This window comes from Phyllobates terribilis, unplaced genomic scaffold (genome assembly GCF_046119375.1).
Source record: "Phyllobates terribilis strain yellow unplaced genomic scaffold, ASM4611937v1 Scaffold_38__1_contigs__length_12584779, whole genome shotgun sequence".
Lineage (NCBI taxonomy): Eukaryota > Metazoa > Chordata > Amphibia > Anura > Dendrobatidae > Phyllobates > Phyllobates terribilis.
This window is the reverse complement of record NW_027362798.1, coordinates 2,035,178-2,062,955: the sequence shown is the minus strand read 5'-3', so window position 1 is coordinate 2,062,955 and position 27,778 is coordinate 2,035,178. Positions and strand designations below refer to the sequence as shown.

General features: G+C 46.7%; 14 non-coding genes and 3 pseudogenes across 14 annotated transcripts; all 17 read right to left on the bottom strand.

Moving 5' to 3' along the window:
- Positions 1 to 384: 384 nt before the first annotated feature.
- LOC141183476 (U2 spliceosomal RNA) lies at positions 385 to 544 on the bottom strand (annotated as a pseudogene).
- An 841-nt stretch (positions 545 to 1,385) lies between these two features.
- LOC141183475 (U2 spliceosomal RNA) lies at positions 1,386 to 1,510 on the bottom strand (annotated as a pseudogene).
- Positions 1,511 to 2,625: 1,115 nt separating this feature from the next.
- Positions 2,626 to 2,816, bottom strand: LOC141183223 (U2 spliceosomal RNA). The gene has a single exon (XR_012258221.1). It is a non-coding gene; the product is annotated as a U2 spliceosomal RNA (small nuclear RNA).
- Positions 2,817 to 3,931: 1,115 nt separating this feature from the next.
- On the bottom strand, positions 3,932 to 4,122 carry LOC141183864 (U2 spliceosomal RNA). The gene has a single exon (XR_012258676.1). It is a non-coding gene; the product is annotated as a U2 spliceosomal RNA (small nuclear RNA).
- Positions 4,123 to 5,237: 1,115 nt separating this feature from the next.
- On the bottom strand, positions 5,238 to 5,430 carry LOC141183331 (U2 spliceosomal RNA). The gene has a single exon (XR_012258315.1). It is a non-coding gene; the product is annotated as a U2 spliceosomal RNA (small nuclear RNA).
- Positions 5,431 to 10,994: 5,564 nt separating this feature from the next.
- On the bottom strand, positions 10,995 to 11,072 carry LOC141183492 (U2 spliceosomal RNA; annotated as a pseudogene).
- Positions 11,073 to 12,187: 1,115 nt separating this feature from the next.
- On the bottom strand, positions 12,188 to 12,379 carry LOC141183332 (U2 spliceosomal RNA). Its single transcript, XR_012258316.1, has one exon. It is a non-coding gene; the product is annotated as a U2 spliceosomal RNA (small nuclear RNA).
- Positions 12,380 to 15,242: 2,863 nt separating this feature from the next.
- Positions 15,243 to 15,433, bottom strand: LOC141183863 (U2 spliceosomal RNA). The gene has a single exon (XR_012258675.1). It is a non-coding gene; the product is annotated as a U2 spliceosomal RNA (small nuclear RNA).
- Positions 15,434 to 16,548: 1,115 nt separating this feature from the next.
- On the bottom strand, positions 16,549 to 16,739 carry LOC141183862 (U2 spliceosomal RNA). Its single transcript, XR_012258674.1, has one exon. It is a non-coding gene; the product is annotated as a U2 spliceosomal RNA (small nuclear RNA).
- Positions 16,740 to 17,854: 1,115 nt separating this feature from the next.
- LOC141183861 (U2 spliceosomal RNA) lies at positions 17,855 to 18,045 on the bottom strand. Its single transcript, XR_012258673.1, has one exon. It is a non-coding gene; the product is annotated as a U2 spliceosomal RNA (small nuclear RNA).
- Positions 18,046 to 19,160: 1,115 nt separating this feature from the next.
- LOC141183860 (U2 spliceosomal RNA) lies at positions 19,161 to 19,351 on the bottom strand. Its single transcript, XR_012258672.1, has one exon. It is a non-coding gene; the product is annotated as a U2 spliceosomal RNA (small nuclear RNA).
- Positions 19,352 to 20,466: 1,115 nt separating this feature from the next.
- Positions 20,467 to 20,657, bottom strand: LOC141183204 (U2 spliceosomal RNA). Its single transcript, XR_012258204.1, has one exon. It is a non-coding gene; the product is annotated as a U2 spliceosomal RNA (small nuclear RNA).
- Positions 20,658 to 21,769: 1,112 nt separating this feature from the next.
- On the bottom strand, positions 21,770 to 21,960 carry LOC141183858 (U2 spliceosomal RNA). Its single transcript, XR_012258671.1, has one exon. It is a non-coding gene; the product is annotated as a U2 spliceosomal RNA (small nuclear RNA).
- Positions 21,961 to 23,072: 1,112 nt separating this feature from the next.
- Positions 23,073 to 23,263, bottom strand: LOC141183857 (U2 spliceosomal RNA). Its single transcript, XR_012258670.1, has one exon. It is a non-coding gene; the product is annotated as a U2 spliceosomal RNA (small nuclear RNA).
- Positions 23,264 to 24,378: 1,115 nt separating this feature from the next.
- LOC141183855 (U2 spliceosomal RNA) lies at positions 24,379 to 24,569 on the bottom strand. The gene has a single exon (XR_012258668.1). It is a non-coding gene; the product is annotated as a U2 spliceosomal RNA (small nuclear RNA).
- Positions 24,570 to 25,684: 1,115 nt separating this feature from the next.
- Positions 25,685 to 25,875, bottom strand: LOC141183854 (U2 spliceosomal RNA). Its single transcript, XR_012258667.1, has one exon. It is a non-coding gene; the product is annotated as a U2 spliceosomal RNA (small nuclear RNA).
- Positions 25,876 to 26,990: 1,115 nt separating this feature from the next.
- On the bottom strand, positions 26,991 to 27,181 carry LOC141183853 (U2 spliceosomal RNA). Its single transcript, XR_012258666.1, has one exon. It is a non-coding gene; the product is annotated as a U2 spliceosomal RNA (small nuclear RNA).
- Positions 27,182 to 27,778: the final 597 nt, after the last annotated feature.

Sequence of the window (27,778 nt, the reverse complement as noted above, 5' to 3'; positions counted from 1 at the left end):
TAACAAGGGCATTTGCTAAATAGATGGTGTGTGTGCAACAATATACTGAAAGGTCAATTATATTGTGCAGCTTATCTCACCACCTGTAGTTATTTAGGTGAAAGCTCCAAAATGCTTGCCTAATATGTCTGTTTATCCAAAAGGAAGTAAAAAGGGAGAGCTAGAAAGATAGCATTGCATCACATTACATGGCAATGCAATGCACAGTTGCTGAAGTTGAACCAAAATGAGCTTGTAATCTGGCTTCTGCAACTTTGAACATGAAAAATCCAATGAGGAGAAGAAAAGCAAAGCCAAAGAGTCCATCCCAAAATCCGACAAACAAGCAAAATGAACAAAAAACATTGAATTCAATTCTTTCTGATTTTAGAAACTGCATTAAAGAAGGGGTGCACCGGTCCTGGAGATACTGCAATACCAGGTCAATGCGTGGAGTGGACAGAGCAAGCTCTTTTTCCATCTCCCTGTTCTAAAAATCCATTTAATATATGGTCCCCAGATAGGGGACGTAGAATCATAGAATCATAGAATCATAGAATGGTAGAGTTGGAAGGGACCTCCTGGGTCATCTGGTCCAACCCCCTGCTCAAAGCAGGATTCACTAGATCATCTCAGACAGATGTCTGTCCAGCCTCTGTTTGAAGACGTCCATTGAAGGGGAACTCACCACCTCTCGTGGCAGCCTGTTCCACTCATTAATCACCCTAACTGTCAAAAAGTTTTTTCTAATATCTAATCTGTGTCTCCTCCCATTTAGTTTCATCCCATTGCTTCTAGTCTTTCCTTGTGCAAATGAGAATAAAGATGATCCTTCTACAATGTGACAGCCCTTGACATATTTGTAGACAGCTATTAAGTCTCCTCTCAGTCTTCTTTTTTGCAAGCTAAACATTCCCAAATCCTGCAACCGTTCCTCATAGGACATGGTTTGCAGACCAGTCACCATTCTGGTCGCTCTTCTCTGAACTTGCTCCAGTTTGTCTATGTCTTTTTTAAAATGTGGTGCCCAAAACTGTACACAGTATTCCAGATGAGGTCTGACCAAAGAGGAGTAAAGACCGATAATGACTTCACGTGATCTAGACTGTATGCTTCTGTTAATACATCCCAGAATTGTATTTGCCTTTTTTGCTGCTGCATCACACTGTTGACTCATGTTCAGTCTATGATCTATTAGTATACCTAAGTCTTTTTCACATGTACTGTTGCTTAGCTCTATTCCTCCCATTCTGTATATGCTTTTTTCATTTTTATTGCCCAGATGTAGTACTTTGCATTTTTCCCTGTTAAAAACCATTCTGTTGGTTGCTGCCCACTGCTCCAGTTTATTTAGGTCTTTTTGAATCCTCTCTCTCTCTTCTCTAGTATTAGCTATCCCTCCTAGCTTTGTGTCATCAGCAAATTTAATCAGCTTACCCTCAATTCCTTGAGGGTATATTAAACTGAGGGGATATTAAACTGATAAGAACAGATACTACACTTGATCTTAGCCAAAAGGCCGAGAAGCGATAACCAGAATTGGTTTCAAACTACGGAGCCACCCAAGGATCCTGAAAAGTCCATTTGTGGAGATGAGCTCCTGGACTCCCGTTAAGAAGACATGTTGTCAACCTCTAGATCCCTTACATGCCTGCACTTTTCGGCTTGCTGCTGCTGCAATCCACGCGTTTTAGATCTGCATAACTCCACCTCTTTAAACACAGCACCTTCACCCCCTGCTGTTCCCACCCGCCTCAACACCGTTGGAAGGGAGGAGAACCAATTAAGGCGGGGGGTGGGGTGGAACGAGCAGCTGTCTACCCTTAGCAGGAGGGCTCCTGATTACATACCTCTCCTGCTGCTGCTGCTGCTGGCTGTCCAGCAGCAGACTGAAGGTGGCTGCTGCTGTGCACAGGTATATAAAGGCTCAGAGCCTATTATGACACGCGCAGCCAGCGTTCCATTGCCACATTCCATCTACTGCAGGCAGGATACCTGGCTGGCTGAATGTCGCTGAGAAGCTCACAGAGACCGCCATAAGCAACAGTTTAACAGAATGCCACAGACTAATCAACCAAACTTTTTGGGTTGGGTTCTCTTTTATAGTCTGCAGGCATTAAATGAAAGAAGTCAGTGTTCCAGCAGAAGGAGACAACGTTTCAGAAAAGGCATTGTAGCAAACCAAAAAAGAAATTTTAAGCGCAGCAGAGTAACCAGCGCACATACCTGTTAGCTCAGGTGAGTTTAAAAGGCTGCTGTTGATAACAAGGGCATTTGCTAAATAGATGGTGTGTGTGCAACAATATACTGAAAGGTCAATTATATTGTGCAGCTTATCTCACCACCTGTAGTTATTTAGGTGAAAGCTCCAAAATGCTTGCCTAATATGTCTGTTTATCCAAAAGGAAGTAAAAAGGGAGAGCTAGAAAGATAGCATTGCATCACATTACATGGCAATGCAATGCACAGTTGCTGAAGTTGAACCAAAATGAGCTTGTAATCTGGCTTCTGCAACTTTGAACATGAAAAATCCAATGAGGAGAAGAAAAGCAAAGCCAAAGAGTCCATCCCAAAATCCGACAAACAAGCAAAATGAACAAAAAACATTGAATTCAATTCTTTCTGATTTTAGAAACTGCATTAAAGAAGGGGTGCACCAGTCCTGGAGATACTGCAATACCAGGTCAATGCGTGGAGTGGACAGAGCAAGCTCTTTTTCCATCTCCCTGTTCTCAAAATCCATTTAATATATGGTCCCCAGATAGGGGACGTATCAGATATTAAACTGATAAGAACAGATACTACACTTGATCTTAGCCAAAAGGCCGAGAAGCGATAACCAGAATTGGTTTCAAACTACGGAGCCACCCAAGGATCCTGAAAAGTCCATTTGTGGAGATGAGCTCCTGGACTCCAGTTAAGAAGACATGTTGTCAACCTCTAGATCCCTTACATGCCTGCACTTTTCGGCTTGCTGCTGCTGCAATCCACGCGTTTTAGATCTGCATAACTCCACCTCTTTAAACACAGCACCTTCACCCCCTGCTGTTCCCACCCGCCTCAACACCGTTGGAAGGGAGGAGAACCAATTAAGGCGGGGGGTGGGGTGGAACGAGCAGCTGTCTACCCTTAGCAGGAGGGCTCCTGATTACATACCTCTCCTGCTGCTGCTGCTGCTGGCTGTCCAGCAGCAGACTGAAGGTGGCTGCTGCTGTGCACAGGTATATAAAGGCTCAGAGCCTATTATGACACGCGCAGCCAGCGTTCCATTGCCACATTCCATCTACTGCAGGCAGGATACCTGGCTGGCTGAATGTCGCTGAGAAGCTCACAGAGACCGCCATAAGCAACAGTTTAACAGAATGCCACAGACTAATCAACCAAACTTTTTGGGTTGGGTTCTCTTTTATAGTCTGCAGGCATTAAATGAAAGAAGTCAGTGTTCCAGCAGAAGGAGACAACGTTTCAGAAAAGGCATTGTAGCAAACCAAAAAAGAAATTTTAAGCGCAGCAGAGTAACCAGCGCACATACCTGTTAGCTCAGGTGAGTTTAAAAGGCTGCTGTTGATAACAAGGGCATTTGCTAAATAGATGGTGTGTGTGCAACAATATACTGAAAGGTCAATTATATTGTGCAGCTTATCTCACCACCTGTAGTTATTTAGGTGAAAGCTCCAAAATGCTTGCCTAATATGTCTGTTTATCCAAAAGGAAGTAAAAAGGGAGAGCTAGAAAGATAGCATTGCATCACATTACATGGCAATGCAATGCACAGTTGCTGAAGTTGAACCAAAATGAGCTTGTAATCTGGCTTCTGCAACTTTGAACATGAAAAATCCAATGAGGAGAAGAAAAGCAAAGCCAAAGAGTCCATCCCAAAATCCGACAAACAAGCAAAATGAACAAAAAACATTGAATTCAATTCTTTCTGATTTTAGAAACTGCATTAAAGAAGGGGTGCACCGGTCCTGGAGATACTGCAATACCAGGTCAATGCGTGGAGTGGACAGAGCAAGCTCTTTTTCCATCTCCCTGTTCTAAAAATCCATTTAATATATGGTCCCCAGATAGGGGACGTATCAGATATTAAACTGATAAGAACAGATACTACACTTGATCTTAGCCAAAAGGCCGAGAAGCGATAACCAGAATTGGTTTCAAACTACGGAGCCACCCAAGGATCCTGAAAAGGCCATTTGTGGAGATGAGCTCCTGGACTCCCGTTAAGAAGACATGTTGTCAACCTCTAGATCCCTTACATGCCTGCACTTTTCGGCTTGCTGCTGCTGCAATCCACGCGTTTTAGATCTGCATAACTCCACCTCTTTAAACACAGCACCTTCACCCCCTGCTGTTCCCACCCGCCTCAACACCGTTGGAAGGGAGGAGAACCAATTAAGGCGGGGGGTGGGGTGGAACGAGCAGCTGTCTACCCTTAGCAGGAGGGCTCCTGATTACATACCTCTCCTGCTGCTGCTGCTGCTGGCTGTCCAGCAGCAGACTGAAGGTGGCTGCTGCTGTGCACAGGTATATAAAGGCTCAGAGCCTATTATGACACGCGCAGCCAGCGTTCCATTGCCACATTCCATCTACTGCAGGCAGGATACCTGGCTGGCTGAATGTCGCTGAGAAGCTCACAGAGACCGCCATAAGCAACAGTTTAACAGAATGCCACAGACTAATCAACCAAACTTTTTGGGTTGGGTTCTCTTTTATAGTCTGCAGGCATTAAATGAAAGAAGTCAGTGTTCCAGCAGAAGGAGACAACGTTTCAGAAAAGGCATTGTAGCAAACCAAAAAAGAAATTTTAAGCGCAGCAGAGTAACCAGCGCACATACCTGTTAGCTCAGGTGAGTTTAAAAGGCTGCTGTTGATAACAAGGGCATTTGCTAAATAGATGGTGTGTGTGCAACAATATACTGAAAGGTCAATTATATTGTGCAGCTTATCTCACCACCTGTAGTTATTTAGGTGAAAGCTCCAAAATGCTTGCCTAATATGTCTGTTTATCCAAAAGGAAGTAAAAAGGGAGAGCTAGAAAGATAGCATTGCATCACATTACATGGCAATGCAATGCACAGTTGCTGAAGTTGAACCAAAATGAGCTTGTAATCTGGCTTCTGCAACTTTGAACATGAAAAATCCAATGAGGAGAAGAAAAGCAAAGCCAAAGAGTCCATCCCAAAATCCGACAAACAAGCAAAATGAACAAAAAACATTGAATTCAATTCTTTCTGATTTTAGAAACTGCATTAAAGAAGGGGTGCACCAGTCCTGGAGATACTGCAATACCAGGTCAATGCGTGGAGTGGACAGAGCAAGCTCTTTTTCCATCTCCCTGTTCTCAAAATCCATTTAATATATGGTCCCCAGATAGGGGACGTATCAGATATTAAACTGATAAGAACAGATTTTTTGATTGAATATATCTTTTATTAGCACAAAAAATAAGTTAACAGACAGTGTACAGTGCCGCAGCCCAGTACACATAGAATTCTACATCATATTTACATAGCATGAGGATACGACGCACTAACTAGACACATCACACCCCTATGCTACACAAAACACTCAATCTGAAAGAAAAAGCATGTCAATCAATACAGTACGACGAACCGTGATAAGGGATGGGGATTGGGAAAAAGGGGATGGGGAGGGGAAAATCACAGGCCCGAAGCTTTATTGAAAGACAAGACACATAAGGGGAGAGGGGGAGGAGGGGTTTAGTCCTCGTCCTCGTCCTCCGGACCGTCCATGATGGAATAGTCTCTGAGCAGGCTGTGGATCAGCCTGCGGCAGTCCTGGATGGACATCCTCTCCCTCCTCAAGATGAGCCGGTTCCTGGCGACCCAAACGGCATCCTTGAAGCAGTTCATAAGGCGCCAAGCCTCCTGGATGGCTCCGACGGTATGAACCCCAGGGAAGAGTCCGTAAAGCACAGAATGGTGCGATAGGCTCGCCCTGGGGACAGAGTTCCTCAGGTCGTCCTCAAGTGCAGTCAATAGGCGCTGTGCAAATCCGCAGTCCCAAAAAGTGTGCAAAGATGTTTCCTCCACGAAGGGGCACCTTGGGCAGTACCGGGTCTTGCACAGGTTCCGGGCATGCATGAATGACCGGACGGGCAGTCCGCCCTGAATCGCCATCCACGACAAGTCCTTGTGCCCGTTGGTCAGCCTGTCAGACGACACATTTGTCCACACAGTCTCCAGCGTGTCCTGGTGAAGTCCTGTGATGTTCTCCACGTCATCCTTGGCTCTGATTAGCTTGTGGATAGTTTTGGGCTTCCACAAGTCGGGCTTGAGTCCCTCCAGTTGATGCTCCCCCACAAATCGAACGACGTCTCCGTAGAACCATGGCGTCGTCCAGTTGTAGGGGAAGGAGCTGTCCCACTTGTCCCAGCCGAGTCGCCTCCAAAGAGGAAGCAGGAAGAAGCGAGACATGGACCTGCCCGCGGAGCCATTCTTGACTTGCAAAGTCCGGCGGACACAATCACACACAAAAGAGGATCGCAGGAGGGTGGGGATATCTGGAACGCCCTTCCCACCCTTGCGAGGCTCCTTGTACATGACGGCCCGCCTGACTCTGTCCATCTTGGATCCCCAGACAAAGTGAAACACTGTCCTGGTAATGGCCCTGCACACAGTGACGTGTGGGGGCCAGGCCTGCGCCGTGTACTGCAAGACGGGCAGGACCTCATTACGCAGGACGAGTGCCTTACCCTCACAAGTGAGGTGTCTGAGGCTCCAGAGTCTGATCCGTTGCTTCACCTTGGCCAAGCGTTCTTGCCAGGACTTGAGGGCCGCTCCTTCCTTCCCGAACCAGACTCCCAGCACCTTGAGGAAATCCGGTTGAATGTTGAAGGGGAAGGGGGCGGAGGAGGCCGGCTGCCAATCCCCGAAGAGCATGGCTTCCGACTTCCTGCAGTTGACTTTGGCCCCTGAAGCCCGGCCGAACCTCTCACACGTCTGGACGAGGGCGTCGACTGAACCACGATCAGCGCAGAAGACGGTGACGTCGTCCATGTAGAGCGAGCACTTGACCTCGTGTCGTCCCGGACCCGGTGCGGTGATCCCTCTGATCTCTCCATTCTGCCGGATAGCCTCTGCGAAGAGTTCTATAACACAAACAAAAAGAAGAGGTGATAGAGGGCAGCCTTGTCTGACCCCAGAGAGGACAGGGAAGGGGTCAGTCTTCCAGCCGTTCACCAACACCGAGCTGTGGATATCAAAATACATCAGACGGACATACGAACAAAACATGTTACCCAAACCTAACCGGTGCAGAGCTCGGCCCATGAACTCGTGGGAAACCCGGTCGAAGGCCTTCTCCTGATCCAAGGAGACCAGGGCCGCGTGTGCGCGGCGGACCTTGATGTACTCGACCGTGTCCCGCACGAGAGCGAGGCTGTCTGCGATGCGACGTCCAGGGATGCCGCAGGTCTGGTCCGGGTGGATGATCCGTCCGATGACCGTCTTAAGTCGTGTCGCCATCGTCTTGGCCAGGATCTTGTAGTCCACGTTGAGCAGAGTGATGGGACGCCAATTCCTCAGGTCGCACCTCTCTCCCTTCCGCTTGTACAGGATCGTGACCATTCCTTCCCTCAAAGATGGAGGCATTCTACCCTCCACCACCATCTCCTCGTACAGGTCCAACAGGTCCGGACAGATGAGGTCTCCCAGCGCTACATAGAGCTCCGCTGGAAGACCATCACTGCCCGGGGTCCTGCCGGTCCTAAAGGATTTAGCGGCAGAGAGCAATTCGCCCACCATCAGAGGTTTGTCCAAGGCTGCCGTGCCTGCAGGATCAAGATGGTTAGTGATACCTGACAGGAACTTATCAGCAGCGTCGGGGTCGGTAGTCTTGTGGGAGTAGAGTTCGCTGTAGAAGTCGCTGACGACCCTCATCACGTCCTCCTTCCCACGTCGCATGTTTCCGCTCTCGTCTCGCAGCTCGTTCAGGGGCGTGTGACCGGCATGAAGTTTCCTGAAAAAGAATGAGTTACATTTCTCACCCTTCTCCAGATTCTCCACTTTGGAACGGAAGATGATTCGCTTGGACTCCTCCTCAAAGTGCCTTTTCAGGCTCTTCTTGGTCTCCTCCAGCTCCTCCCTCACGTCCCAGCCGCAGTGAAGAAGGTCCTGCAGCGACCGCAGCTCGCGCTGCAGCCCTCTGAAGTCCCTCCTCTTCTCACACTCCTGTTGTCGACCCTTGGCCTGAAAGAAACAGCGAAACTCAAGTTTAACATATTCCCACCAATCAGAGACTGTTTGGAAGCTACCCTTGTAGGACTGCCACATTGCGTAGGCTGCTCTCAGCTCCTCCACGACTTCATCCTGAGCCAGCAGAGCACAATTCAGCTTCCAGGAGCCGGGGCCGGACGGAAAACCGTCGCCGAGGACACCTTGTAAGTGAATGGCTCTGTGGTCGGAGAAGAAGCAGGAGACCATCGAGTGCCTACTCTGCCTGACTGCCCGAGAGGTGAACACAAAGTCAATCCTGGAGCGGAGTGAGCCATCGGGTCGGCTCCACGAATAGTTCGTGGAGCCTCTCCCCATGGAGCCCACCACGTCCTGAAGAGAGGCCTCGGTTACCATCTCGATGAGCAGCTTGGACGTGATGTCCAACTTGGCAGATGTGCCAGAACTACGACCGTCCTCCTCGATGGGGCAGTTGAAATCCCCGGCCATCACTAAGGTCCTGGTGGTGGCAAGCTGAAGCCGCAGGGTCTGGAAAAGCTCCAAACGCTCATTCTTCAGTGGGGACGCATACACGTTGATGAACCTGACAGGTTCTCCCGCCCAGTTGCCATCTACAACAAGAGCCCTGCCGCAGATGAGCTCCTGGACGGACTCAAGCGTGAATGCGCCCCCCCTGATCAGAATTGCGACCCCCGCAGACTTGCAGTCACCCCCACCGGACCAGTAGGATGGACCGTGGGACCACTCCCTGGCCAGATGTTTGAAGGACCTAGAGGAGGGAAGGGAACATTCCTGCAACATATAAACATCACACAACTGGGAAGTAAGGAAGGCATAAATAGTCTGACGTCTGAACTTGTCCTTGATGCTCCTGACATTAATGGAAAATAAGTTAATATTAGCCATCATGTAGGGAAAAAAGAAAAAGTTAGCGCAGGCAATACACCTTAGTTACCACTCCGGTCGGGTGGTCCCTCGTCGGTGTTGACTGCTGGTGACGGGATCACCAGCAGGCCCTCTTCCTCCATCTGGTCAAGCAGCGCGGCCTCAATCTCGGCGACCACCAGTTCCTCCTCTTCTGGCTCGGCCACCAGGGTCTCAACCATGTGCTCCATCTCTTCTGGCTCAGGGAGGGTATCCTCCTTTTCGCCTACGAAATCCAGAATCTTCTTTTTGGAGGATTCAGTAGCAGGGCTGTCCTCCACCTTCCTCTTTCCCCGGGTTGGAACTAAGGAGACAAGAAGGGGAAAATCCTCCTCGGAATAGATAGCGGCGGGTGGAGGAAAGGTTAATTCCACCGCTACCATGGTCTGGGGAGGGAGAGTGGCTGCCGGGGCAGGGGAAAGGACACCTGCTGAGGAGTAGGGGAAGGAGGAAGAGGAAGTGGAATCCTCAGCAGGGGTGGCCGGGGTGGGGGGGGATTGGACGGGGGTGGCAGGGGGAGGGATCGAGAGAGGGGTGACAGAACTCTTACCCTCCTTTGACTTTTTCTTCTGCTTCGGAGCTGCTGGGACCGTCGCTGGGGCTTTGGCCACCGACTCCTTGACCGCTTTGGCCTTGGTCGTCTCGGCCTTGGCCGCTGGGGCCTTGGTCGTCGCGTCCTTGACCTTCACAGGCCTGGTCGTCGGGGCCTTGTCCTCCGTAGCTGGGGTCGTCGCAACCACCGATGCCCAGGATCTCTCACGCCTGGGGCAATCCTTGTACAGATGAGCCGCCAGCCCACACAGGTTGCAGGACGTCTTCTTCGGGCAGTCCTTCGAGCTGTGTCCCGTCACTCGACAAATCCTGCAGGCATCCTCCTTGCAGTCCTTCATCTCGTGGCCGTTCTTGCCGCATCTCCTGCAGTTCCGCGGAATGTCCGGGTAATAGATGAGGCCGTAGGAGTTGCCCAGGGAGAATGTCGGGGGCAGGTGCCGAAGTCCGTCTGAGTACGCCAGGTCCCTGTGAAGTCTAACGGTCACCGACCACTTACCTGTCCAGAAGCCGAGTCCATTCAGGATGTGAGAGGGTTCCTTCACAACCAAACAGAAGCGTCTCAGGAAGGTACAGATGTCTTGGCCTGGGGTGTGCGGGTTGCGCATGGAGACCGTGATCCTCCTTTCATCCCTCTGGATAGGGCAGCTACCTGTAAAGGCAGAGAAAGAATTATCCGGTCCTTTTGCGCTTACCATTTCCCAGAACCTCCTGCAGGTGTTCACAGTGGCGAAGGTGACGAAGAAGATCCCCGTCAAGAAGGTCTGGATGCTGAGGGTGTCCGACCTGGAGAAGCCTCGATCCAGCAGCATCTTCTGGCAGAACACGTCCGAGGACATGTCCGGCACCCTCCCATCCACTTCCTTCAGCTTCAGGGCCACCGTCTGCCGCATCCATGGCTCCAGGGCTGGAGCTTCGTGGCGGGGCTTCTGGGGTCCCTTCTGCTGGCCAGTCGTGGAGGCAGAGTCCTTGGGGTCAGAATCGGCTCCTGGCTGGGCCCTCCTGGCTGTCCCCAGCTCCAGGCTCTTCTTTTCGGCCTTCCTCGCAGCGCTTGCCATGGCTTTCCTCCTGCAGTTACTTCTTGGAGCTGGATCTGGAACTCTTCCCGGAATGGGTGGAGCTATGCAGATTCTTCTCCCGTCGTGTTCTGGACAAATTCCCCGAAAGGTCTTTGTCTCGATGATTTTCTTCCTCGAAGATTCCACAGGACAGCCCGATTCTTCTCCGAGTCTTCGTCTTCTTCTGGATTCTTTAGAGCTTCTTCCTCCCACCGATATCCGCCTTCGTTCTCTGATGTCAGCTGGGCTCCGAAGCTCTTCTCCTTCCGAGTTCGATCGCTCTCGTCAAGTGTAGATCGTAGCTCTTGTGTTCTTAAAAGAACAGATACTACACTTGATCTTAGCCAAAAGGCCGAGAAGCGATAACCAGAATTGGTTTCAAACTACGGAGCCACCCAAGGATCCTGAAAAGTCCATTTGTGGAGATGAGCTCCTGGACTCCCGTTAAGAAGACATGTTGTCAACCTCTAGATCCCTTACATGCCTGCACTTTTCGGCTTGCTGCTGCTGCAATCCACGCGTTTTAGATCTGCATAACTCCACCTCTTTAAACACAGCACCTTCACCCCCTGCTGTTCCCACCCGCCTCAACACCGTTGGAAGGGAGGAGAACCAATTAAGGCGGGGGGTGGGGTGGAACGAGCAGCTGTCTACCCTTAGCAGGAGGGCTCCTGATTACATACCTCTCCCGCTGCTGCTGCTGCTGGCTGTCCAGCAGCAGACTGAAGGTGGCTGCTGCTGTGCACAGGTATATAAAGGCTCAGAGCCTATTATGACACGCGCAGCCAGCGTTCCATTGCCACATTCCATCTACTGCAGGCAGGATACCTGGCTGGCTGAATGTCGCTGAGAAGCTCACAGAGACCGCCATAAGCAACAGTTTAACAGAATGCCACAGACTAATCAACCAAACTTTTTGGGTTGGGTTCTCTTTTATAGTCTGCAGGCATTAAATGAAAGAAGTCAGTGTTCCAGCAGAAGGAGACAACGTTTCAGAAAAGGCATTGTAGCAAACCAAAAAAGAAATTTTAAGCGCAGCAGAGTAACCAGCGCACATACCTGTTAGCTCAGGTGAGTTTAAAAGGCTGCTGTTGATAACAAGGGCATTTGCTAAATAGATGGTGTGTGTGCAACAATATACTGAAAGGTCAATTATATTGTGCAGCTTATCTCACCACCTGTAGTTATTTAGGTGAAAGCTCCAAAATGCTTGCCTAATATGTCTGTTTATCCAAAAGGAAGTAAAAAGGGAGAGCTAGAAAGATAGCATTGCATCACATTACATGGCAATGCAATGCACAGTTGCTGAAGTTGAACCAAAATGAGCTTGTAATCTGGCTTCTGCAACTTTGAACATGAAAAATCCAATGAGGAGAAGAAAAGCAAAGCCAAAGAGTCCATCCCAAAATCCGACAAACAAGCAAAATGAACAAAAAACATTGAATTCAATTCTTTCTGATTTTAGAAACTGCATTAAAGAAGGGGTGCACCGGTCCTGGAGATACTGCAATACCAGGTCAATGCGTGGAGTGGACAGAGCAAGCTCTTTTTCCATCTCCCTGTTCTAAAAATCCATTTAATATATGGTCCCCAGATAGGGGACGTATCAGATATTAAACTGATAAGAACAGATTTTTTTTTTTTTTTTTTTTTTTTTTTTTTAAAACCTATTCAGGTTAAAATTAAAGTCCACTCCACAGTCCTCTTCTCCCCAAAGGGAGACAAGACGTGGACTCCAACTTAAATCATCATCAGGTTTTGGTACTTTTAATGTCAGAAAAAAAAAAAAAAAAAAAATTACAAAAATACAACAATACTTACAAAGAAAGAAATGTTTCAGAACCTGAATGGATACCAAAAAAATAAAAATTAAATTATAACTGTATTAACAACAGTAATAACATCAAGTAAAATACTTGTAACCATTATCAAAAGCATGAACCCCAACCCAACTCAGAACCTTAAGGGACAAATCTTCAACCCTTGATGCTGAAAAAACTTGTTTCGATACACCATCTGGTATTCTATATTTCACACAAAAAACATTTTTATCTCTTATTAGTTCTTTCCTAACATTCTCTATAAGATAGTCCAAACGTTTCTCATCATACAACTTACGGTACAACCGGTTAAAATATTCTGCATTCTTTATAAACATAGGTTGTTGAAAAACAACTATATTTTCTTCCATTGCCACCTCCACTTCCTGTTCCTTTCTCTTTTCTTGCTTTTTAACCTTACCATGGCCAGTTCCCTGACTTACACCTCCCATTTCACTCTCTACCCTATCCCCCCAATCTACTCTTGTTTTCTCCATCTCCCTCTGCACTCCTACAGGTTTGCTTTCTTTTCCCTTTACCACCAACACCTTTTCTACACTTTCCTCCTTTCTCTCTACCAAAACCTTTTTAACCACTACCTCCTTCTCTTTATTTCTTTTCCTCTTTGGGCAATTCTTAAAAACATGCGTATCTTCCTGACACAAGTTGCACTTCCTCCGATCTTTACAATCCTTTGACTCATGATCACCTTTTTTGCAAAAACCACATACACCACCCGAACAATTTTCCTTTCCATGCCCGTATTGACGACAAACTCGACAAAAAGTGGGTATACCACTGAAAAAAATATCACCATTTATATTACCCAACTTAAACCTAGCTGGGGGAAGCAACACAGTCCCCTGCTCATCTTCTTTGAAACGGACCAAAAATTTCCACTTCGAAGTCCAAAAACCAAATTCATTATAAATCTTCCCTTTTGGTGTTACTGACAAACAAAAAAACTCCAAAAATGTAAGAACATCCTCTTCGTCCACCAATGGAGAGTACATTTTAACAATGATCCATTTATCTCTAACGGGGAAGTGTGGCATTACACTTATCCCCTCCATTCTTTTATCCTGGCTTGCAGTCATTTTCCTTAGATATCCTTCAAAAAAAACTTTGTCAACAAAAACTATATCATAAACACCCCTCCTGGGGTAGTCCATTATCGCCAACACTTCTTCTGTCTTCAAACCAAAAAGATCCACAAGAACTTGACTCATCACATACCTAAAATCCTTTTGATCTCGAAAGTTCTCCTGAACAACCAAACGAATAGAATTCTGCACCTTAGCGAATTCAGGCACATGATCTTCCTCTCCTTCATGTGATGCTGCAGACATCTAGTTCACAAACAGGTTCTCCTCTTCTCAATAGAAACCTTCAACACCGAAGTGCCAGGTAGATGATCGCCTCCCGTTGCCCGGGGACTAATCCGACTCCCTAATAGCAGCAGGGAGGTGAAGCCCTGCTGAAAAACAGAGCGATCCCCCCAGGCCAAGGAGCCGGGTACCCCGAGCACCTCTCAGCCAAGACCAAGGCAGCAGCCGCTAGATCACTGCACTTGATCTTAGCCAAAAGGCCGAGAAGCGATAACCAGAATTGGTTTCAAACTACGGAGCCACCCAAGGATCCTGAAAAGTCCATTTGTGGAGATGAGCTCCTGGACTCCCGTTAAGAAGACATGTTGTCAACCTCTAGATCCCTTACATGCCTGCACTTTTCGGCTTGCTGCTGCTGCAATCCACGCGTTTTAGATCTGCATAACTCCACCTCTTTAAACACAGCACCTTCACCCCCTGCTGTTCCCACCCGCCTCAACACCGTTGGAAGGGAGGAGAACCAATTAAGGCGGGGGTGGGGTGGAACGAGCAGCTGTCTACCCTTAGCAGGAGGGCTCCTGATTACATACCTCTCCTGCTGCTGCTGCTGCTGGCTGTCCATCAGCAGACTGAAGGTGGCTGCTGCTGTGCACAGGTATATAAAGGCTCAGAGCCTATTATGACACACGCAGCCAGCGTTCCATTGCCACATTCCATCTACTGCAGGCAGGATACCTGGCTGGCTGAATGTCGCTGAGAAGCTCACAGAGACCGCCATAAGCAACAGTTTAACAGAATGCCACAGACTAATCAACCAAACTTTTTGGGTTGGGTTCTCTTTTATAGTCTGCAGGCATTAAATGAAAGAAGTCAGTGTTCCAGCAGAAGGAGACAACGTTTCAGAAAAGGCATTGTAGCAAACCAAAAAAGAAATTTTAAGCGCAGCAGAGTAACCAGCGCACATACCTGTTAGCTCAGGTGAGTTTAAAAGGCTGCTGTTGATAACAAGGGCATTTGCTAAATAGATGGTGTGTGTGCAACAATATACTGAAAGGTCAATTATATTGTGCAGCTTATCTCACCACCTGTAGTTATTTAGGTGAAAGCTCCAAAATGCTTGCCTAATATGTCTGTTTATCCAAAAGGAAGTAAAAAGGGAGAGCTAGAAAGATAGCATTGCATCACATTACATGGCAATGCAATGCACAGTTGCTGAAGTTGAACCAAAATGAGCTTGTAATCTGGCTTCTGCAACTTTGAACATGAAAAATCCAATGAGGAGAAGAAAAGCAAAGCCAAAGAGTCCATCCCAAAATCCGACAAACAAGCAAAATGAACAAAAAACATTGAATTCAATTCTTTCTGATTTTAGAAACTGCATTAAAGAAGGGGTGCACCGGTCCTGGAGATACTGCAATACCAGGTCAATGCGTGGAGTGGACAGAGCAAGCTCTTTTTCCATCTCCCTGTTCTAAAAATCCATTTAATATATGGTCCCCAGATAGGGGACGTATCAGATATTAAACTGATAAGAACAGATACTACACTTGATCTTAGCCAAAAGGCCGAGAAGCGATAACCAGAATTGGTTTCAAACTACGGAGCCACCCAAGGATCCTGAAAAGTCCATTTGTGGAGATGAGCTCCTGGACTCCCGTTAAGAAGACATGTTGTCAACCTCTAGATCCCTTACATGCCTGCACTTTTCGGCTTGCTGCTGCTGCAATCCACGCGTTTTAGATCTGCATAACTCCACCTCTTTAAACACAGCACCTTCACCCCCTGCTGTTCCCACCCGCCTCAACACCGTTGGAAGGGAGGAGAACCAATTAAGGCGGGGGGTGGGGTGGAACGAGCAGCTGTCTACCCTTAGCAGGAGGGCTCCTGATTACATACCTCTCCTGCTGCTGCTGCTGCTGGCTGTCCAGCAGCAGACTGAAGGTGGCTGCTGCTGTGCACAGGTATATAAAGGCTCAGAGCCTATTATGACACGCGCAGCCAGCGTTCCATTGCCACATTCCATCTACTGCAGGCAGGATACCTGGCTGGCTGAATGTCGCTGAGAAGCTCACAGAGACCGCCATAAGCAACAGTTTAACAGAATGCCACAGACTAATCAACCAAACTTTTTGGGTTGGGTTCTCTTTTATAGTCTGCAGGCATTAAATGAAAGAAGTCAGTGTTCCAGCAGAAGGAGACAACGTTTCAGAAAAGGCATTGTAGCAAACCAAAAAAGAAATTTTAAGCGCAGCAGAGTAACCAGCGCACATACCTGTTAGCTCAGGTGAGTTTAAAAGGCTGCTGTTGATAACAAGGGCATTTGCTAAATAGATGGTGTGTGTGCAACAATATACTGAAAGGTCAATTATATTGTGCAGCTTATCTCACCACCTGTAGTTATTTAGGTGAAAGCTCCAAAATGCTTGCCTAATATGTCTGTTTATCCAAAAGGAAGTAAAAAGGGAGAGCTAGAAAGATAGCATTGCATCACATTACATGGCAATGCAATGCACAGTTGCTGAAGTTGAACCAAAATGAGCTTGTAATCTGGCTTCTGCAACTTTGAACATGAAAAATCCAATGAGGAGAAGAAAAGCAAAGTCAAAGAGTCCATCCCAAAATCCGACAAACAAGCAAAATGAACAAAAAACATTGAATTCAATTCTTTCTGATTTTAGAAACTGCATTAAAGAAGGGGTGCACCGGTCCTGGAGATACTGCAATACCAGGTCAATGCGTGGAGTGGACAGAGCAAGCTCTTTTTCCATCTCCCTGTTCTAAAAATCCATTTAATATATGGTCCCCAGATAGGGGACGTATCAGATATTAAACTGATAAGAACAGATACTACACTTGATCTTAGCCAAAAGGCCGAGAAGCGATAACCAGAATTGGTTTCAAACTACGGAGCCACCCAAGGATCCTGAAAAGTCCATTTGTGGAGATGAGCTCCTGGACTCCCGTTAAGAAGACATGTTGTCAACCTCTAGATCCCTTACATGCCTGCACTTTTCGGCTTGCTGCTGCTGCAATCCACGCGTTTTAGATCTGCATAACTCCACCTCTTTAAACACAGCACCTTCACCCCCTGCTGTTCCCACCCGCCTCAACACCGTTGGAAGGGAGGAGAACCAATTAAGGCGGGGGGTGGGGTGGAACGAGCAGCTGTCTACCCTTAGCAGGAGGGCTCCTGATTACATACCTCTCCTGCTGCTGCTGCTGCTGGCTGTCCAGCAGCAGACTGAAGGTGGCTGCTGCTGTGCACAGGTATATAAAGGCTCAGAGCCTATTATGACACGCGCAGCCAGCGTTCCATTGCCACATTCCATCTACTGCAGGCAGGATACCTGGCTGGCTGAATGTCGCTGAGAAGCTCACAGAGACCGCCATAAGCAACAGTTTAACAGAATGCCACAGACTAATCAACCAAACTTTTTGGGTTGGGTTCTCTTTTATAGTCTGCAGGCATTAAATGAAAAAAGTCAGTGTTCCAGCAGAAGGAGACAACGTTTCAGAAAAGGCATTGTAGCAAACCAAAAAAGAAATTTTAAGCGCAGCAGAGTAACCAGCACACATACCTGTTAGCTCAGGTGAGTTTAAAAGGCTGCTGTTGATAACAAGGGCATTTGCTAAATAGATGGTGTGTGTGCAACAATATACTGAAAGGTCAATTATATTGTGCAGCTTATCTCACCACCTGTAGTTATTTAGGTGAAAGCTCCAAAATGCTTGCCTAATATGTCTGTTTATCCAAAAGGAAGTAAAAAGGGAGAGCTAGAAAGATAGCATTGCATCACATTACATGGCAATGCAATGCACAGTTGCTGAAGTTGAACCAAAATGAGCTTGTAATCTGGCTTCTGCAATTTTGAACATGAAAAATCCAATGAGGAGAAGAAAAGCAAAGCCAAAGAGTCCATCCCAAAATCCGACAAACAAGCAAAATGAACAAAAAACATTGAATTCAATTCTTTCTGATTTTAGAAACTGCATTAAAGAAGGGGTGCACCGGTCCTGGAGATACTGCAATACCAGGTCAATGCGTGGAGTGGACAGAGCAAGCTCTTTTTCCATCTCCCTGTTCTAAAAATCCATTTAATATATGGTCCCCAGATAGGGGACGTATCAGATATTAAACTGATAAGAACAGATACTACACTTGATCTTAGCCAAAAGGCCGAGAAGCGATAACCAGAATTGGTTTCAAACTACGGAGCCACCCAAGGATCCTGAAAAGTCCATTTGTGGAGATGAGCTCCTGGACTCCCGTTAAGAAGACATGTTGTCAACCTCTAGATCCCTTACATGCCTGCACTTTTCGGCTTGCTGCTGCTGCAATCCACGCGTTTTAGATCTGCATAACTCCACCTCTTTAAACACAGCACCTTCACCCCCTGCTGTTCCCACCCGCCTCAACACCGTTGGAAGGGAGGAGAACCAATTAAGGCGGGGGGTGGGGTGGAACGAGCAGCTGTCTACCCTTAGCAGGAGGGCTCCTGATTACATACCTCTCCTGCTGCTGCTGCTGGTGGCTGTCCAGCAGCAGACTGAAGGTGGCTGCTGCTGTGCACAGGTATATAAAGGCTCAGAGCCTATTATGACACGCGCAGCCAGCGTTCCATTGCCACATTCCATCTACTGCAGGCAGGATACCTGGCTGGCTGAATGTCGCTGAGAAGCTCACAGAGACCGCCATAAGCAACAGTTTAACAGAATGCCACAGACTAATCAACCAAACTTTTTGGGTTGGGTTCTCTTTTATAGTCTGCAGGCATTAAATGAAAGAAGTCAGTGTTCCAGCAGAAGGAGACAACGTTTCAGAAAAGGCATTGTAGCAAACCAAAAAAGAAATTTTAAGCGCAGCAGAGTAACCAGCGCACATACCTGTTAGCTCAGGTGAGTTTAAAAGGCTGCTGTTGATAACAAGGGCATTTGCTAAATAGATGGTGTGTGTGCAACAATATACTGAAAGGTCAATTATATTGTGCAGCTTATCTCACCACCTGTAGTTATTTAGGTGAAAGCTCCAAAATGCTTGCCTAATATGTCTGTTTATCCAAAAGGAAGTAAAAAGGGAGAGCTAGAAAGATAGCATTGCATCACATTACATGGCAATGCAATGCACAGTTGCTGAAGTTGAACCAAAATGAGCTTGTAATCTGGCTTCTGCAACTTTGAACATGAAAAATCCAATGAGGAGAAGAAAAGCAAAGCCAAAGAGTCCATCCCAAAATCCGACAAACAAGCAAAATGAACAAAAAACATTGAATTCAATTCTTTCTGATTTTAGAAACTGCATTAAAGAAGGGGTGCACCGGTCCTGGAGATACTGCAATACCAGGTCAATGCGTGGAGTGGACAGAGCAAGCTCTTTTTCCATCTCCCTGTTCTAAAAATCCATTTAATATATGGTCCCCAGATAGGGGACGTATCAGATATTAAACTGATAAGAACAGATACTACACTTGATCTTAGCCAAAAGGCCGAGAAGCGATAACCAGAATTGGTTTCAAACTACGGAGCCACCCAAGGATCCTGAAAAGTCCATTTGTGGAGATGAGCTCCTGGACTCCCGTTAAGAAGACATGTTGTCAACCTCTAGATCCCTTACATGCCTGCACTTTTCGGCTTGCTGCTGCTGCAATCCACGCGTTTTAGATCTGCATAACTCCACCTCTTTAAACACAGCACCTTCACCCCCTGCTGTTCCCACCCGCCTCAACACCGTTGGAAGGGAGGAGAACCAATTAAGGCGGGGGGTGGGGTGGAACGAGCAGCTGTCTACCCTTAGCAGGAGGGCTCCTGATTACATACCTCTCCTGCTGCTGCTGCTGCTGGCTGTCCAGCAGCAGACTGAAGGTGGCTGCTGCTGTGCACAGGTATATAAAGGCTCAGAGCCTATTATGACACGCGCAGCCAGCGTTCCATTGCCACATTCCATCTACTGCAGGCAGGATACCTGGCTGGCTGAATGTCGCTGAGAAGCTCACAGAGACCGCCATAAGCAACAGTTTAACAGAATGCCACAGACTAATCAACCAAACTTTTTGGGTTGGGTTCTCTTTTATAGTCTGCAGGCATTAAATGAAAGAAGTCAGTGTTCCAGCAGAAGGAGACAACGTTTCAGAAAAGGCATTGTAGCAAACCAAAAAAGAAATTTTAAGCGCAGCAGAGTAACCAGCGCACATACCTGTTAGCTCAGGTGAGTTTAAAAGGCTGCTGTTGATAACAAGGGCATTTGCTAAATAGATGGTGTGTGTGCAACAATATACTGAAAGGTCAATTATATTGTGCAGCTTATCTCACCACCTGTAGTTATTTAGGTGAAAGCTCCAAAATGCTTGCCTAATATGTCTGTTTATCCAAAAGGAAGTAAAAAGGGAGAGCTAGAAAGATAGCATTGCATCACATTACATGGCAATGCAATGCACAGTTGCTGAAGTTGAACCAAAATGAGCTTGTAATCTGGCTTCTGCAACTTTGAACATGAAAAATCCAATGAGGAGAAGAAAAGCAAAGCCAAAGAGTCCATCCCAAAATCCGACAAACAAGCAAAATGAACAAAAAACATTGAATTCAATTCTTTCTGATTTTAGAAACTGCATTAAAGAAGGGGTGCACCGGTCCTGGAGATACTGCAATACCAGGTCAATGCGTGGAGTGGACAGAGCAAGCTCTTTTTCCATCTCCCTGTTCTAAAAATCCATTTAATATATGGTCCCCAGATAGGGGACGTATCAGATATTAAACTGATAAGAACAGATACTACTCTTGATCTTAGCCAAAAGGCCGAGAAGCGATAACCAGAATTGGTTTCAAACTACGGAGCCACCCAAGGATCCTGAAAAGTCCATTTGTGGAGATGAGCTCCTGGACTCCCGTTAAGAAGACATGTTGTCAACCTCTAGATCCCTTACATGCCTGCACTTTTCGGCTTGCTGCTGCTGCAATCCACGCGTTTTAGATCTGCATAACTCCACCTCTTTAAACACAGCACCTTCACCCCCTGCTGTTCCCACCCGCCTCAACACCGTTGGAAGGGAGGAGAACCAATTAAGGCGGGGGGTGGGGTGGAACGAGCAGCTGTCTACCCTTAGCAGGAGGGCTCCTGATTACATACCTCTCCTGCTGCTGCTGCTGGCTGTCCAGCAGCAGACTGAAGGTGGCTGCTGCTGTGCACAGGTATATAAAGGCTCAGAGCCTATTATGACACGCGCAGCCAGCGTTCCATTGCCACATTCCATCTACTGCAGGCAGGATACCTGGCTGGCTGAATGTCGCTGAGAAGCTCACAGAGACCGCCATAAGCAACAGTTTAACAGAATGCCACAGACTAATCAACCAAACTTTTTGGGTTGGGTTCTCTTTTATAGTCTGCAGGCATTAAATGAAAGAAGTCAGTGTTCCAGCAGAAGGAGACAACGTTTCAGAAAAGGCATTGTAGCAAACCAAAAAAGAAATTTTAAGCGCAGCAGAGTAACCAGCACACATACCTGTTAGCTCAGGTGAGTTTAAAAGGCTGCTGTTGATAACAAGGGCATTTGCTAAATAGATGGTGTGTGTGCAACAATATACTGAAAGGTCAATTATATTGTGCAGCTTATCTCACCACCTGTAGTTATTTAGGTGAAAGCTCCAAAATGCTTGCCTAATATGTCTGTTTATCCAAAAGGAAGTAAAAAGGGAGAGCTAGAAAGATAGCATTGCATCACATTACATGGCAATGCAATGCACAGTTGCTGAAGTTGAACCAAAATGAGCTTGTAATCTGGCTTCTGCAACTTTGAACATGAAAAATCCAATGAGGAGAAGAAAAGCAAAGCCAAAGAGTCCATCCCAAAATCCGACAAACAAGCAAAATGAACAAAAAACATTGAATTCAATTCTTTCTGATTTTAGAAACTGCATTAAAGAAGGGGTGCACCGGTCCTGGAGATACTGCAATACCAGGTCAATGCGTGGAGTGGACAGAGCAAGCTCTTTTTCCATCTCCCTGTTCTAAAAATCCATTTAATATATGGTCCCCAGATAGGGGACGTATCAGATATTAAACTGATAAGAACAGATACTACACTTGATCTTAGCCAAAAGGCCGAGAAGCGATAACCAGAATTGGTTTCAAACTACGGAGCCACCCAAGGATCCTGAAAAGTCCATTTGTGGAGATGAGCTCCTGGACTCCCGTTAAGAAGACATGTTGTCAACCTCTAGATCCCTTACATGCCTGCACTTTTCGGCTTGCTGCTGCTGCAATCCACGCGTTTTAGATCTGCATAACTCCACCTCTTTAAACACAGCACCTTCACCCCCTGCTGTTCCCACCCGCCTCAACACCATTGGAAGGGAGGAGAACCAATTAAGGCGGGGGGTGGGGTGGAACGAGCAGCTGTCTACCCTTAGCAGGAGGGCTCCTGATTACATACCTCTCCTGCTGCTGCTGCTGCTGGCTGTCCAGCAGCAGACTGAAGGTGGCTGCTGCTGTGCACAGGTATATAAAGGCTCAGAGCCTATTATGACACGCGCAGCCAGCGTTCCATTGCCACATTCCATCTACTGCAGGCAGGATACCTGGCTGGCTGAATGTCGCTGAGAAGCTCACAGAGACCGCCATAAGCAACAGTTTAACAGAATGCCACAGACTAATCAACCAAACTTTTTGGGTTGGGTTCTCTTTTATAGTCTGCAGGCATTAAATGAAAGAAGTCAGTGTTCCAGCAGAAGGAGACGTTTCAGAAAAGGCATTGTAGCAAACCAAAAAAGAAATTTTAAGCGCAGCAGAGTAACCAGCGCACATACCTGTTAGCTCAGGTGAGTTTAAAAGGCTGCTGTTGATAACAAGGGCATTTGCTAAATAGATGGTGTGTGTGCAACAATATACTGAAAGCTCAATTATATTGTGCAGCTTATCTCACCACCTGTAGTTATTTAGGTGAAAGCTCCAAAATGCTTGCCTAATATGTCTGTTTATCCAAAAGGAAGTAAAAAGGGAGAGCTAGAAAGATAGCATTGCATCACATTACATGGCAATGCAATGCACAGTTGCTGAAGTTGAACCAAAATGAGCTTGTAATCTGGCTTCTGCAACTTTGAACATGAAAAATCCAATGAGGAGAAGAAAAGCAAAGCCAAAGAGTCCATCCCAAAATCCGACAAACAAGCAAAATGAACAAAAAACATTGAATTCAATTCTTTCTGATTTTAGAAACTGCATTAAAGAAGGGGTGCACCGGTCCTGGAGATACTGCAATACCAGGTCAATGCGTGGAGTGGACAGAGCAAGCTCTTTTTCCATCTCCCTGTTCTAAAAATCCATTTAATATATGGTCCCCAGATAGGGGACGTATCAGATATTAAACTGATAAGAACAGATACTACACTTGATCTTAGCCAAAAGGCCGAGAAGCGATAACCAGAATTGGTTTCAAACTACGGAGCCACCCAAGGATCCTGAAAAGTCCATTTGTGGAGATGAGCTCCTGGACTCCCGTTAAGAAGACATGTTGTCAACCTCTAGATCCCTTACATGCCTGCACTTTTCGGCTTGCTGCTGCTGCAATCCACGCGTTTTAGATCTGCATAACTCCACCTCTTTAAACACAGCACCTTCACCCCCTGCTGTTCCCACCCGCCTCAACACCGTTGGAAGGGAGGAGAACCAATTAAGGCGGGGGGTGGGGTGGAACGAGCAGCTGTCTACCCTTAGCAGGAGGGCTCCTGATTACATACCTCTCCTGCTGCTGCTGCTGCTGGCTGTCCAGCAGCAGACTGAAGGTGGCTGCTGCTGTGCACAGGTATATAAAGGCTCAGAGCCTATTATGACACGCGCAGCCAGCGTTCCATTGCCACATTCCATCTACTGCAGGCAGGATACCTGGCTGGCTGAATGTCGCTGAGAAGCTCACAGAGACCGCCATAAGCAACAGTTTAACAGAATGCCACAGACTAATCAACCAAACTTTTTGGGTTGGGTTCTCTTTTATAGTCTGCAGGCATTAAATGAAAGAAGTCAGTGTTCCAGCAGAAGGAGACAACGTTTCAGAAAAGGCATTGTAGCAAACCAAAAAAGAAATTTTAAGCGCAGCAGAGTAACCAGCGCACATACCTGTTAGCTCAGGTGAGTTTAAAAGGCTGCTGTTGATAACAAGGGCATTTGCTAAATAGATGGTGTGTGTGCAACAATATACTGAAAGGTCAATTATATTGTGCAGCTTATCTCACCACCTGTAGTTATTTAGGTGAAAGCTCCAAAATGCTTGCCTAATATGTCTGTTTATCCAAAAGGAAGTAAAAAGGGAGAGCTAGAAAGATAGCATTGCATCACATTACATGGCAATGCAATGCACAGTTGCTGAAGTTGAACCAAAATGAGCTTGTAATCTGGCTTCTGCAACTTTGAACATGAAAAATCCAATGAGGAGAAGAAAAGCAAAGCCAAAGAGTCCATCCCAAAATCCGACAAACAAGCAAAATGAACAAAAAACATTGAATTCAATTCTTTCTGATTTTAGAAACTGCATTAAAGAAGGGGTGCACCGGTCCTGGAGATACTGCAATACCAGGTCAATGCGTGGAGTGGACAGAGCAAGCTCTTTTTCCATCTCCCTGTTCTAAAAATCCATTTAATATATGGTCCCCAGATAGGGGACGTATCAGATATTAAACTGATAAGAACAGATACTACACTTGATCTTAGCCAAAAGGCCGAGAAGCGATAACCAGAATTGGTTTCAAACTACGGAGCCACCCAAGGATCCTGAAAAGTCCATTTGTGGAGATGAGCTCCTGGACTCCCGTTAAGAAGACATGTTGTCAACCTCTAGATCCCTTACATGCCTGCACTTTTCGGCTTGCTGCTGCTGCAATCCACGCGTTTTAGATCTGCATAACTCCACCTCTTTAAACACAGCACCTTCACCCCCTGCTGTTCCCACCCGCCTCAACACCGTTGGAAGGGAGGAGAACCAATTAAGGCGGGGGGTGGGGTGGAACGAGCAGCTGTCTACCCTTAGCAGGAGGGCTCCTGATTACATACCTCTCCTGCTGCTGCTGCTGCTGGCTGTCCAGCAGCAGACTGAAGGTGGCTGCTGCTGTGCACAGGTATATAAAGGCTCAGAGCCTATTATGACACGCGCAGCCAGCGTTCCATTGCCACATTCCATCTACTGCAGGCAGGATACCTGGCTGGCTGAATGTCGCTGAGAAGCTCACAGAGACCGCCATAAGCAACAGTTTAACAGAATGCCACAGACTAATCAACCAAACTTTTTGGGTTGGGTTCTCTTTTATAGTCTGCAGGCATTAAATGAAAGAAGTCAGTGTTCCAGCAGAAGGAGACAACGTTTCAGAAAAGGCATTGTAGCAAACCAAAAAAGAAATTTTAAGCGCAGCAGAGTAACCAGCGCACATACCTGTTAGCTCAGGTGAGTTTAAAAGGCTGCTGTTGATAACAAGGGCATTTGCTAAATAGATGGTGTGTGTGCAACAATATACTGAAAGGTCAATTATATTGTGCAGCTTATCTCACCACCTGTAGTTATTTAGGTGAAAGCTCCAAAATGCTTGCCTAATATGTCTGTTTATCCAAAAGGAAGTAAAAAGGGAGAGCTAGAAAGATAGCATTGCATCACATTACATGGCAATGCAATGCACAGTTGCTGAAGTTGAACCAAAATGAGCTTGTAATCTGGCTTCTGCAACTTTGAACATGAAAAATCCAATGAGGAGAAGAAAAGCAAAGCCAAAGAGTCCATCCCAAAATCCGACAAACAAGCAAAATGAACAAAAAACATTGAATTCAATTCTTTCTGATTTTAGAAACTGCATTAAAAAAGGGGTGCACCGGTCCTGGAGATACTGCAATACCAGGTCAATGCGTGGAGTGGACAGAGCAAGCTCTTTTTCCATCTCCCTGTTCTAAAAATCCATTTAATATATGGTCCCCAGATAGGGGACGTATCAGATATTAAACTGATAAGAACAGATACTACACTTGATCTTAGCCAAAAGGCCGAGAAGCGATAACCAGAATTGGTTTCAAACTACGGAGCCACCCAAGGATCCTGAAAAGTCCATTTGTGGAGATGAGCTCCTGGACTCCCGTTAAGAAGACATGTTGTCAACCTCTAGATCCCTTACATGCCTGCACTTTTCGGCTTGCTGCTGCTGCAATCCACGCGTTTTAGATCTGCATAACTCCACCTCTTTAAACACAGCACCTTCACCCCCTGCTGTTCCCACCCGCCTCAACACCGTTGGAAGGGAGGAGAACCAATTAAGGCGGGGGCTGGGGTGGAACGAGCAGCTGTCTACCCTTAGCAGGAGGGCTCCTGATTACATACCTCTCCTGCTGCTGCTGCTGCTGGCTGTCCAGCAGCAGACTGAAGGTGGCTGCTGCTGTGCACAGGTATATAAAGGCTCAGAGCCTATTATGACATGCGCAGCCAGCGTTCCATTGCCACATTCCATCTACTGCAGGCAGGATACCTGGCTGGCTGAATGTCGCTGAGAAGCTCACAGAGACCGCCATAAGCAACAGTTTAACAGAATGCCACAGACTAATCAACCAAACTTTTTGGGTTGGGTTCTCTTTTATAGTCTGCAGGCATTAAATGAAAGAAGTCAGTGTTCCAGCAGAAGGAGACAACGTTTCAGAAAAGGCATTGTAGCAAACCAAAAAAGAAATTGTAAGCGCAGCAGAGTAACCAGCGCACATACCTGTTAGCTCAGGTGAGTTTAAAAGGCTGCTGTTGATAACAAGGGCATTTGCTAAATAGATGGTGTGTGTGCAACAATATACTGAAAGGTCAATTATATTGTGCAGCTTATCTCACCACCTGTAGTTATTTAGGTGAAAGCTCCAAAATGCTTGCCTAATATGTCTGTTTATCCAAAAGGAAGTAAAAAGGGAGAGCTAGAAAGATAGCATTGCATCACATTACATGGCAATGCAATGCACAGTTGCTGAAGTTGAACCAAAATGAGCTTGTAATCTGGCTTCTGCAACTTTGAACATGAAAAATCCAATGAGGAGAAGAAAAGCAAAGCCAAAGAGTCCATCCCAAAATCCGACAAACAAGCAAAATGAACAAAAAACATTGAATTCAATTCTTTCTGATTTTAGAAACTGCATTAAAGAAGGGGTGCACCGGTCCTGGAGATACTGCAATACCAGGTCAATGCGTGGAGTGGACAGAGCAAGCTCTTTTTCCATCTCCCTGTTCTAAAAATCCATTTAATATATGGTCCCCAGATAGGGGACGTATCAGATATTAAACTGATAAGAACAGATACTACACTTGATCTTAGCCAAAAGGCCGAGAAGCGATAACCAGAATTGGTTTCAAACTACGGAGCCACCCAAGGATCCTGAAAAGTCCATTTGTGGAGATGAGCTCCTGGACTCCCGTTAAGAAGACATGTTGTCAACCTCTAGATCCCTTACATGCCTGCACTTTTCGGCTTGCTGCTGCTGCAATCCACGCGTTTTAGATCTGCATAACTCCACCTCTTTAAACACAGCACCTTCACCCCCTGCTGTTCCCACCCGCCTCAACACCGTTGGAAGGGAGGAGAACCAATTAAGGCGGGGGGTGGGGTGGAACAAGCAGCTGTCTACCCTTAGCAGGAGGGCTCCTGATTACATACCTCTCCTGCTGCTGCTGCTGCTGGCTGTCCAGCAGCAGACTGAAGGTGGCTGCTGCTGTGCACAGGTATATAAAGGCTCAGAGCCTATTATGACACGCGCAGCCAGTGTTCCATTGCCACATTCCATCTACTGCAGGCAGGATACCTGGCTGGCTGAATGTCGCTGAGAAGCTCACAGAGACCGCCATAAGCAACAGTTTAACAGAATGCCACAGACTAATCAACCAAACTTTTTTTTGTTGGGTTCTCTTTTAAAGTCTGCAGGCATTAAATGAAAG